Here is a 10,000-nt window from a genome sequence, read left to right as displayed (position 1 = left end):
GCGTCCGTGTCGCCGGAGGGCGCCGCCGCCGCCGCCGCCGCTGCGTGCGCGTACGTGTCCGCGCGGGTGCGCGCGTGGCCTCTCCGGTGCGCGCGCGCGCGCGCGCGGCCCCGTCCGTCCGAGTGCGGCGCGCCCTCTTCGGGATGCCGCGCGGGCGCGCGGCCGGCGGGCGCGCGAGTCGCGCGGTCGGGCGTACGTACCTCGTGCCCGTGCCCCCGTCTCGCGCGCGACGCGTCTATCGCGTCGCGCGTGTGTGGCGGGGGCGCCGTGTCCTCCGAAGCGCTGCGGCGCGGCCGTCCGCCCCGTCGCGCCCCTCCCTCCGTCCGCGCGGGTGGGCGTCCCGCTTCGGGGGGGGGCGGCGGGGGTTGGCCGCGGGCGGGCTTCTGTCGGGGGGGTCCGCGGGCGTGTGCCCCTGAGGCGTACCTTCCCGTGTTTCGGCCGCGCCGTCCGTGCGAGTCGCCGTGCGTCCGGGCCCCCGTGCGCGTGCGCGAGCGGACCGTGTCCGTGGGTGCCGCGCGTCCGCGTTCCCGCGTGTTCTGCCTGCCCGCGCCTACCTCTGTGTCTCCCGGGCGTCCCGGGGTTGTGTCTGCTGCGCGCGCGCGCGCGCCCCCTCGCGTCCATCTCCGTGTTTCCGTGTGCTCCGTGGGCCCGTCCGTGTCTCCGGAGGGCACTCTGCGGTGCGGGCGCACGCGCGCGCGGGCGCGTTCCCGTCCTTCCGTCCGTCCGTCCGTCCGTCCTCCTCCTCCTCCTCCTCCTCCTCCTCCGCCCCCCACCGCCCACACCCCCGCCGCCCCCCGCCGCCCCCACCGCCTCCGCCGCCTCCAAACCTCTTCCCCGCCTGGCGGGTGGCAGCCGGCGGCCACGTCGGACTGGATCCGGATATCGCCAGCGTGGGGCCCACGGCAAGGGCGCAGGCGGGGTGGGGTTGGGGGTGCGTGGTGGGCGGTGGGGGGGGTGGCGCCAGCGGTCCTCGGCGGCGGCGGGCCTAGCGCCGCCGGCACGTGCCCCTCCGGTTTCAGTCGGGACCGCCTCCGTGACGTCGAGGAGAGCTTCTCCACCCGTCCGTCCGAGGGCGCGGGGGTTCGGCGGACCGAGGGTGCCGTCGTCCCTCGACGACCGCCTTCGGGTCGCGCGCACACACACGCTCGGAGGCGCCCCGTCTCAACTGAAAGGAGTCGGCGGAGTAGAAACCGCGGCCCTCGAGACAGCTCCCTAACGCCGGGTGCGTGCGGCGGGGTGCTTTCTACACCCTACAGAAGGAAAACGCCTGTGGCCGGAGTTCTCGACGCCCGCCTTTCGACGCACCCTCTCGTCGCCTCGCTCCGTTTCCTAAGGCTCTCGTGACTCCTCCCGTTCTATTTCAGGGAGGCGCAGCTGAAGGGCTATCCGCTCCGCCCGTCCGTGAAGTTGGGCTTTCCCCCCGAAGGTGGCCGGAAGGGGGTGGGGGGGCGCGTGAGCCAAAGGATCTTGAAAACGCGGCGGCGGCGGTACCGCTTTCGGCTCTCGCCGATCCCACGCAGAGGCGGGGGCGCGGGCAGGCCCGCGCGCAGGTGCCCGTGCGAAGGTGCAGGCGCGTGCAGGCGCGGGCGCGCGCGCGCGCGCCCTCGGGCAGGTACGTAGAGGCGGGCGCCCGCGCGTGCACACCCCTAGGCGTACGCACGGGCACGGACGCGCCCGAGGGCGCGCGCGTACCGGCGCGGGCGCGCCCGTGTGGGCGCGCCCACGCCTACGCGCGTGTACCCGCGCGGGTACGCACGGGCAGGCACGTGCGTACCGCCCGCCCGCGCACGGGCGCGTGCACGCGCCTGCGTGTCCGTATCTGCAGCCACGGGCGTGAGCGCGTGGGCGCCTACCGTCCTTCTTCTACCTAACGCCGTCACCGGGCTGGCTCGGCGTCCAGGTATGCCTGTCTCCCCCTCCCCTCCAATCCCCTCCCCCTCCCCGCCCCCTCCCCTCCCCTCCCCTCCCCCTCCCCCTCCCGTCCCTCCCCCCTCCCCCTCCCGTCCCTCCCCCCTCCCCCGTCCCCCTCCCCCTCCCCTCCCCTCGTCTCCCCTCCCCTCCCCCCTCCCCCTCCCCGTCCCTCCCCCCACCGCCTCCCCTCCCCCACCCCTCCCCCTCCCCTCCCCCTCGCCTCCCCTGCCCCCATCCCCCTCCCCTCCCCCACACCTCCCGCCCACCCCCTCCCCCTCCCCCTCCCTCTGCCTGTCTCCTTCCTTTTCTGAAACCGGGTTTTCCTCTTCGAGAGCCGTTCCGCCCCTCGGGCGAAACCAACTCGCCGCGTACCGGAGACCGAGTGCAAAGACGGAGCCCCGGCGGCGCGGCGGCGGCGGCTCGGAGCTCGGCTGCCGACCGAGGTCGTCGGCGGTTCGGATCCGCCGGCTCCTCCTTGGGAAGCCCGTGGGGCGGCTCGACTCTCTCCCCTAGGGCCGCTCCGAGTCCCGAGCCGCTCGACGGCACGCGACGGCAGCGGCGCCGCAGTCAGTTCTCTATCTAAACGGAAACGACGACGATGACGAACGTCAGTCTTCACCGCCACGCCCTACTCCCCACCCGAGCACCGTTCCAACTCGGGTGTTTCTCTCCCTGTGGCGGGGGTCCCCCCCGACTGAGAAAAAATAAACCGCCCCCCGAGGACGGCCCGCGTTCGGAGCCTCTTGGTAGTAGCGCGCCTTCACGGGACGACGGCACGCGCGCCCGTCACCCGCTTCCCGGAAAGCTCCCCCCGCAGAGAGTCGCGAACTCGGGCGAAGACGGAGGAGTCCGCGTACCCGTCGCCCAAGGTTCAGCCATCGTCCGATTGGAAACCGGTGCCTTCCCGGTCCCGCCTCCCCGTCGATCGACGCCTCCCGGGGGTGGGATGGCTTCCAGCCGAACCAGCCTACCGTACCCTTCCCCTCCTACGTACCTCGGGAGGTCGGCTCGGACAGGGAGGGGCCCGTCAGATGTCCAGTCCGCCGTGAGCTTTCCACGACGACGGTCGGCCGGTCGGCCGGTCGGTCGGTCGGTCGTCCCGGAACACCCCGGTCGGGTCCGCGCGCGCGCGGCACGGGCTTCACACACCTCGCTCCTCTGGCTTCCCGGGAGACGCTCGCGGCACGGCGACGCGTGCAACGCGGGAACGGCGACGCTGCCCTCGGCCTTACCGTCCCCCCCCTCCAGCCGAATACGGCCCCGGCCCTCACCGCGGGCCGAGTTGGGGGGCTGGGGGTCGGGCCGGGGGGGGGGATCGGCGGCGGCGGCCCTCGTCGGCAGGCGGCGCTAGCGCCGCCGGCGTGCGGCCTTACGGTTCCCGTTGCGATTCCCCTCGTGGGCGCGGAGAAAAGCCTCTCCATCCGGCCAAGGGGGCGCCCGTTCGGCGGACCGAGGGCGACGACGGGGGGCTGCCCGTCCGCCTGAGCGCGCGCCCGCTCCCGCAGGCACAGGCGCGCGCGGGCGCAGGCACAGGCGCACACGCTCAGACACGCGCTCACGCGCAGACGCGCACTCAAACCCATACAGACACGCACAGACGCACACACAGACGCACGCACAGACCCGCGCTCACGTGCGCAGGCGCCCCCACAGACGCAGGCGGGCACGCACACGGGCACGCCCGCAGACGCGCACGCGCACGCACGCAGTCACGCGCGCACACGCAGGCACACACGCCCGGACACGCGCGCACACGCCCCCGCAAAGACGCGCCCCCGCACAGACGCGCGCGCGCGCAGGCACGCACACCGGGACGCGCGCGCGAACGGACGCACGCACGCGCGCAGGCACGCGCGCACACGCACCAGGCCACCCGGAACGTTTGCCAACTCCCCGCCCACCTCAGCACCCCACCCCCCGGGCCCGAGGCGCGTGGTCCCCCACCGCCCCCACCCTCCGACCCCCCCACCGCCCCGCTCTCGGCCTCCCACCCCCCAACCCCCCTCGGGCACTCCACCCCCCACCCCCACGACTCACGCACACACGCCCGCCCGCCCGCCCGCCCGCCCGCCCACATTCGGGAGCCGCCGGAGATCTCTCGATGCTCGAGACGCCGACTCACCCCTCTCCCTCCCCCCCCCCGCCCCGGAGACGCCACCTTCCCGAGTCCGCCCGCGAGCCCGGAGAGCACTCGCTCGGGCCGAGCCGCCCGAGGGCCTCTGGGCGGGCGTTCGCGGCTGGCCCGCCGCGCCTCCGCTGGACCTCACTAAGTCCGGCCTCGCTCCCGAGAGCCTCGAGGGCCTCCCTCGGTGAGATGTCTCCCCAGTCGGACCGGGGGGCCCAGAGCCGGTCCGTACCGGCTCTGGGAAGGCGTTCCCGGCCTCCCCCCCGCCCCCCGTTTGCCCGCCCGCGTCGCGGGAGGATGGAAAGCGATGAGGAAGAACGCTCTCGGTGGCGGCCGTGGTTTTCTTTTGCGACGCGGATGCCGGCAAACGCACGGCTCCCTCCCTCCCTCCCTCCCTCCCTCCCTCCCTCCCTCCCTCCCGACGCAATTTGCCCGTTCAACCCGCCTCACGCGTACCGTTGGCTCGGCGACAGGGACGACGGCGGAAAACGTCTCCCGGTCTGCCTGCTGCGCCACGCGGGCACTCAAAGAACGAGGAGGAAAACTTCGGGGACTGGCGGTCTCATCCCGTCCCGTTTGTCGCGTCCGTCCAAAGGATACGGATCGGAGAACACCTGCCCGTCCGACGCTTGGGACGTGCTCTCTTCTCCCTCCCGCCCCCGGTGGACGCTCATCCCCTCGGGCGCCCCCCCCCCGTTCGGCCCTTTCGGGGGCGAGCGCGCGCGCGCGCCCCATGACGCTCCCGAGAGGTTTCCCCGGCGGCCCGGGGGAGTCTGTCCCCTCTGCCACCCTCGAGCCCCGGCCGGGGCCCAGGTGGACCCGGTTCCACCCCCCCGCCGCCCTTCGCTCCGGTCGTCGGCCGTCACCCGGCGGCCGCTTCGATACCGTCCCCCTCCGGAGCTCTGCGGCGCCGACGGGATGGGAAGCGGTCCCGGCGGGCGCGCGCTGGCCACGGCGGCCCGGGGCCTTCGCTCCGTCTCCTCGAGCCCGGCCTGGCTCCCGGCGTCCTCCCGGGGTCCTCCCGGGGTCCTCCCGGGGTCCTCCCTCCCTCCCTCCCTCCCTCCCTCCCTCCCTCCCTCCCTCCCTCCCTCCCTCCCAGGGCCCCCCCCGAGTGGGACACGCCGGCTGGCCGGCATGGTGCTCCAGGGCTCCAGCGGGGTAGACGGGATCTTCCTGGCTGAGGGGCGAAATGGCCCGGCTGGGCCGGACCCCCTTGGATCGGAACTTTGGGAGATGGGGCCAAGGTGGTGGAATAGGCTGACGCTTCCGCCTAGCTCTCTTGACGACAAAGACCCGGAAACACAAGCGAACGAGTATGTCTGCGACGAGCGGGGAGTCCTGACCGTCGAAGGCGGGCTTAGACGACGCACTGAGGGGCAGCGGCAGGAAGAGACCTTTCAGGGGCAGAGAGGGTTTACCGGCCCTGCCCCGCGGGGAGCCCTCAGGCACCATTCCCAGAGCGGCTGCTGCAGTGGGCTGGTACCGTCGTTCCACTGCTGTTCCGTCAGGGAGAAGCAGCCAGCCACACAGCCTGCTCACACCTCCGGAACCTGAGGAGGGCCCGGCCGGGCGGATCCCCTTGGCCCAACCGACCCCGCGCTGTGGCCGGCCCCACCGTCTTCCGGCCGCCCCGCGCCGAGAAACGTGTTCGGCGGCGGCGCTGGGAGGCGGGGGAGGGGGGCGGGGGGGGAGCCGGGACGGGGCCGGGCGTCCGGCCGCCCGGCGACGCGCCCTCGCCGGCCGCCGATCCGGATCCGTCCCGCTGCACTCCGCGCCGGTTGTCGGCCGCCACCTGGCGGCCGCTTTGATATCGTCTTCCCCCGGAGCTCCGGCGCCGGCGACACGCGCGGGAGGCGATGTGGCCGCGCTGGCCGAGGCGACGTTCCCGGACGCCGGCGGCGGCGTCGGCAGGATCGTCCTGGCCGAGGCGGGAAAGGGCCCGGCCGGGTGGATCCCCTTGGCCCAACCGACCCCGCGCCGTGGCCGGCCCCAACGCCTTCCGGCCGCCCCGCGCCGAGAAACGTGTTCGGCGGCGGCGCTGGGAGGCGGGGGAGGGGGGCGGGGGGGGAGCCGGGACGGGACCGGGTGTCCGGCCGCCCGGCGACGCGCCCTCGCCGGCCGCCGATCCGGATCCGTCCCGCTGTCGCCCGCGCCGGTTGTCGGCCGCCACCTGGCGGCCGCTTTGACATCGTTTTCCTCCGGAGCTCCGGCGCCGGCGACATGGGAGGCGCTGTGGCCGCGCTGGCCGAGGCGACGTCTCGGGACGCCGGCGGCGTCGGCGGGATCGTCCCGGCCACGGTGGGGCGCCGGCGCCAGAGCCACGTTCCGGAATTGGGCCCGCAGCTTCATGTGGCCGAGGCGGTGGCCGTCGCCGCCGCCGCCGCCGCCGCCGCCGCCGCCGCCGCGCTCCCGGGTGCCGTGTTTTAGACGGCGCTGGACCGAACCGGGCCGCACCGAGACGGCGCAGGCAGAAGAACGGGACAAGGCACGCCCCGGCCGTTCGCGCGCCTTCCTTCGCGCGGCCCGGTCGTCACCGGGGCCTCCGGCGTAGGTCCGGGGTGGCCCGCGGAGGGCGCCCCGGGCCCGGGCGCGGTCCCGCGTGGGGTCCGGACCGTCGGAGAATTTTTTCAAAGTCCCGCTCCGGGGGTCCCCGGGCCGAGGTTGCCGCCCCCGGCCCGCCCCGGCCCGGCCACGGACCCGCGCGGGGCCCGGACCTTCGGAGGGGCCCCGCCGCCCGAGAATTTTTTCCAAGTCCCCCCTCCGAGGGTTCCCCGACCGGCCCGCGTTGGCCGCAGCGCAGGCGGCTGGCTCTGGGCGCCCGCGCGGCCCCGGCCAGCTCCGTCACCCCGTCCCGCGGGTCGACCAGAGGATCCCGGGAGCTCCGGGGGGGGGGGGGCGGGGCGCTGGGGGCCATGGGGTCGCGCTACGGACCGATGGCCGGGCCGCAGTTCCGGGGGCTCGCCGTGGGGAGCGGGCCCCTCCCGCCGCGGGGCGTGGCTTTTCTCTCGCCCAAAACGGGCGATTTGGGCCACCAGATTGGTGCTGACACGCTCTCCTCGCTGGGTGACTCCCGCTGAGCAGATGGGAAACCTGGACGGGTCCGTAGACGCCGGTCCACCGACGGCCCACGCCCTCCCCCGCTCCTCCCCGCTTGAGCCGCCCGCCTGGGGCCCGTGCGCCGGCTCTCGCGCGTCCAGATGTCCAGCCGCGGTGCCTCCCCCCGGTCTCCAGTGCCCGAGGGCGGCGTGGCACGGGCGCCGCGGGCCCTCTGACCCGCGTGCCCCTTGTCGCAGGCACCCGCGGTGGCCGCGGTGCTCGCCAGAGTGTGCCCCGCTCCCCCCCTCCCCCAGGCCCACGTGCCTCGCGTGTCAGGCGTTCTCCGTGTGCAGGGGTCCTCGCGGCCACCTTTCCGCAGCCGGGGCGGGCGAGGCAGAAAGCGGGTCCTCTCCGGGGCTGTCCTCGCCCGCCTCCTGGCAGCCCTGGCGGGGGGGTCTTCTCCTCCTCGCTTGTGCCTGGGCTGACCCGATCGATGTGGTGTTGTCGTGCTCTCCCGGGCCGGGTCCGAGCCGCGCCAAGACGAGGGACGGACATTCGTGGCGAATGGGACCGCTCTTCTCGCTCAGCGCGCGGGCCCCTCGCTCCTCCTCCCCGCCCGCCGGTGGTGCGCAGAGGGGCAGGGGCACGGGATCCGGCCCGACCTCGCTCATCTGCCCTCGTTCGCGGCCTCGCGGCCAGCGTCGGCGGTGGCGGGGTCCTGAGACCGAGCAGGACAGCCTCTGCTCGTGGCCCTGGTGTTCTGCCTCGCGTCGGGCCCTCCCCCGCCCCCCGCGGCGGGGGGGCTCTCTGGTCAGGCGCACCCGCGCGCCCCACCCAGGTGCTGCCGGTGCGCCTCGAGTGGCCCTTTGGCGGTGCCCCTGGAACGCTCCAGGCCGTCCCTCAGGTGCCTGAGGCCGGGTGGCGGTGCCGTTTCCCCGTTCCCAGCCCACCCTTCCGGTCACCGCTCACGCGTGTGGGCGTGCGCCCCTCGAGCCGAGAGAAATAAAAAACAGGAGTGCGGCCGAGAGGGAGAGAAAGGATGTGGAGGAAAAAAAAAAAAAAAAGAAGGGGGGTCGAGCGGGGTAAGACCTTTAGAGCACGCACGCCTCGCGGGAGGGTGCCGTGCCTGATCCCGAGAAGGCGGGGGTGAGAGAGGGGTGCGCGCGTGCGTGCCCGCCCCGGTGCCTGCCGAGACCCGCGTGAGGCAAGCGAGAGCGGAAGGAGGAGGGCCCGCGTGTTGCTTCCGCCGGTGCCGAGGGAAGTCGCCCTTGCGAGGTGGGGGCCCAGGCTGCGTAGCCGCGGCTGGGCCCCGGCGGTCCGTTGTTAGGCTCTGTCGTACCTCCTCCCCCCCGCGGGCCGCCCTAGAGCGCGGACCCCTCTACAGAGGGAGACCGGGGGGTGTGTTGGGCTTTTAGGTGCCCAGGCAAGCCTCGGGTGTGCGCGGCGCGTACCCGCGAGGCCCCGCGCGCTCGCCGGAGCCTGGCTCCGGTGAGGCGGGATGAGGCGGAGAAGCTTTAAAAGAGAAACGGAAAAAAAAAAAAACGGACGACTCAAAAGGCGTGACTTTCCGAGGCCCTCGGTCGCCGCTGCGGTGCCCCACCCGTTCCCTCCTCGCCCGAGTGGAGGGTGGACGCAGCACGGAGCCGGGAGCACGCGCCGTCCCCGGGTGAGGCAGAGCCGCCGTGAGCACGAGGCGGCAGGCTCCGTTCCCGGCCGCAGAGGCCCACTGTGCCTTAACCCCCCCGCTGGTGCTTACCAATACCGCAGGCCCCCCCCGCCCATCCCCGGGGCGCCCTCGGGCGCCTGGCGGGGGCCCAACGTGGGGGGCGATGGGTGGGGACGGCCCGTCTTCGGTGAAGAAAGTCTTCTCTAGTCATCTCCGAGGGTGCCTTGGGGGTGCCGGATCCCCCAGCCGCTGCCCCTCGCCTTGCGCGCAAGCCACCGACCGTGGCTCGCAGGCAGAGCCCCCTCTCCTTCCCGCCCGGTGTGGAGGGAGAGGTCCGCCGGCCCCGCGGTGGGGCCGCGCGCCGCCCTTCGCCTGCCGCGGCCCGCGCCTCCCCCCTGCGAGTCGGGGGAGGGCCTTCGCCGGGCCAGCCGTCTGGCGCCGGGGTCGCGCGCGTCCGTGTGTGCGTGTGAGTGTGCGGCCCTCCCGTCGCGCGCCTGGTGCGGTGGGGCCGGGGGTCCGTCCGGCGGACGGCCCCCGCGCCGTTGTGTGCCGCCTCCCGCCCGCACCCGTCCCGTGCCGCCAGCGGTGCGCGGGTGTGCGGGCCCACCTCCTCACCCGGGAGCTTTCCCGGCGATGTGCCCCTGGGCCGGGGGGATGGGCGTGCCGGGGGCCGCCCCCGCAGCGCCTCCCTCGCCGACGTCGATCGACCCCGCCCCGCCCGGCCGGCCCGCGCACACGCCGTCCCCGGTCTGGGACCGCGAACCGGCCTCGCCGCGTTGGGCGTCGCCACCGGGCCTCCCCGGCCGGTGGTGTCCCCTGGCGACGCGCCCTCGGACCCGGGCCCGGGCCCTGTGTGCGCCGGGCGGGTGGGCGGCGTGTGGCCGTCGTGCGCGTGAGGGTTGCCCGCTGGGTGGGCGGTGGGCTGGAGGAGACAGGGAGCGGCGGCGACCGCGGGGGGGTCCGATCCCCCTCCACGCCGCCGCCGCCACCGCCGCCTTCCCGCTGCCCGCGTCTCCCCCGCCGCCGCCGCCCTGCCCTGGCCTCGCCGCGTCCCTCCGGCTGCTGGCTCGGGGCCGCGCCTCCCGCCAGTGCGTATCGCTTCCCGGTTCCCCGGTGGTGGTCCCCCGCCCCGCGCCCGCCGGCGGTGAGCTGCCGGTGGGGGGGGCTCTCCCGGAGCGGCCTCTCTCCTCCCCGGTCCGGTGCGTGCGTCCGAGGGCCGCCGGGCCCCGGCCGGCCGGGCCGGCCTCGGCCGCCCGCCCGCT

The sequence above is a fragment of the Loxodonta africana genome, unplaced genomic scaffold, assembly GCF_030014295.1.
Source record: "Loxodonta africana isolate mLoxAfr1 unplaced genomic scaffold, mLoxAfr1.hap2 scaffold_43, whole genome shotgun sequence".
Taxonomy (NCBI): Eukaryota; Metazoa; Chordata; class Mammalia; order Proboscidea; family Elephantidae; genus Loxodonta; species Loxodonta africana.
The sequence above is the reverse complement of the archived record's forward strand: the minus strand, read 5'-3'. Positions refer to the sequence as shown.